Raw genomic sequence first — 2,287 nt, forward strand, 5'->3', positions numbered from 1 at the left:
TGCATGTTTCTTAGCTTAGCAAGGGTTATTTATTTGATAACTAACGGAGGACAGGCTTTATCTGATCACTTTTCTGTTCACCTTAATTGGCACTGGCATCTTGGAGCCCCAGGCTGTGCTGGCCTGGGTGGGAGAGTTAGGGCTTACGTTTCCGCTTAACATCCACACAAGATCACACTGCTTTTTTTCATCCTCCTCCTCAAACCTTGTGCTCAGTGGGATGTAGACTGTAACCGCCTATGCCAGACGAACACTTAAATAAGCAATAGATTTGGAGTTGGTTCATGAGGATTAATTAGTGTTTGTGGAGTGCTTTGAATATGTGGAGTGCAAGACAAGGGTTGAAGTGATATTTACCTTGACACTTTAAACTGTGAACTTGTTTGGATTTCATAAAGATCCTCGGACAATAAGTTCTTTTCAGACATAATTGCAAGCTCATTTCCAAGGAAGACAATTAAAAATCAGTTTAGCTTAAGTAGCGAGAGCCTGCGTTCCGAATGTGTATTCCCACGCAAGAGTTGATGCCTACAATAACGCAGCCCTCGGAGGTGAGGGAAAATACCCAGCTCTGTGCTGGGATGAAGGCAGGGTTCAAAATGGGAGACTTGAGTCCGTGAAGGCGTATAGGTGGTGATTGGTAGGAAGGATGCTCCAGTGAATAGGGCACTGGCCTGGGATTCAGGAGGCTGTTCAATTCCTGGTTTAGCAACATTTCCTGTGTGATGAGGGGCAAGTCATTTGAATCTACCCTGTACCGCCCCCCCTTCCTCTCTCTGTAAAACAGGGATGCCACTTCCTACATTGCAGGCTAAAATCCATTAACGATTGGAGGTGCAGAGACGCTTTGACGAGGGACGTGTAAGTATCTGAGTGGCGACAGATAAATACCTAGGCAGACTCGGCAGGCAAGTGAAAGGGGAATCGATTACATGTGGAAACATACAGTAGTTGAAAAGAGTCTGATCACATCTGCACAGAAACGGTCACTGATGTGGCATCTTAAACAGTTTATTACAGCGAAGTGGAAAGCTTCAGCTGAAGCAGTGGGAGGGGTTGGTGACATGCTCTGTGCTTCCTGTACCTTGACAGGCCTGCAAGGGAGCAGCCAGCCAAAAAAGAAACGTCTTTAGCTTTGGTTCGAGTGGGGATGATCTCGGATACAGCCATGTGCTCTTCCAGAGCAGGACGTCCGACGGGCTTGGTGCAATAACTAAAGAGATGTGGCGGGAAGCGTCCGCATTAATTCTGTGCTGCATATTTTGAGAGGCTCTTCAAAAGCTGCAGGGTCTCAGGCTGCTATGAAATTACAAATGGTCTCCATGCGCTTAAAGGTCTGATGCAAAGCCCCAAGGCTGAGCGAGTCCGTGAAATACAGGACTGGCCTCTCTGGAAGCTCTGAGAAGGGTTACCTTGCTGCGATAACGTGCTCTGTGGAGCTTTGATGATGTAGAACCTTGATCTGGTGCCTCTGATAGCATGCAGCCTCTGTGATCGCACGTCTAGGCATGATGGGCTAGAAGAGATTTTAGAACATAAACTGGCCATACTAGGTCAGACCAAAGGTCCATCCAGCCCAGTATCCTGTCTACCGACAGTGGCCAATGCCAGGTGCCCCAGAGGGAGTGAACCTAATAGGCAATGATCAAGTGATCTCTCTCCTACCATCCATCTCCATCCTCTGACAGAGGCTAGGGATACCATTCCTTACCCATCCTGGCTAATACCCATTAATGGACTTAACCTCCATGAATTTATCCAGTTCTCTTTTAAACTCTGTTATAGTCCTAGCCTTCACAACCTCCTCTGGCAAGGAGTTCCACAGGTTGACTGTGCGCTGTGTGAAGAAGAACTGCGTTGTGTGTCGAACTTTCAGAGTTGGCTGAATGCTTACAACATGCTCAGCACTGGTGCAAAGACCCCGCCTCAAGGAGTTTGCAATCTATGCACTAGACTCCAGTCTCCTGACTCTCTGTCCGCTGGACCTTGCTGCCTTATGATGTGACACTGTCACTAATGTCTGCTTCTGGCAAAATGTCATTTAATCGCTTTTCTTGGCCAAAAATAAAAAATGCCACGGGGACATTTCATCCTCATAAAAATTTGGAGTTGGGAAACCCATTGGGATTAACTGAAAAGCAGGGGTCACCTGGCTATAAAATGTTCAGGGCAGGGTCTGCAGTAGTGCATGATGCACGGTATACATTAAAAAAATAAATATTTGGCACCAAAGGGCTATCAGTAAATGGGTTTGTTTTCTTTTCCGTTTCCCCTTATCTGGGGCCAT

This window comes from Trachemys scripta, chromosome 1 (genome assembly GCF_013100865.1).
Source record: "Trachemys scripta elegans isolate TJP31775 chromosome 1, CAS_Tse_1.0, whole genome shotgun sequence".
Taxonomy (NCBI): domain Eukaryota; kingdom Metazoa; phylum Chordata; order Testudines; family Emydidae; genus Trachemys; species Trachemys scripta.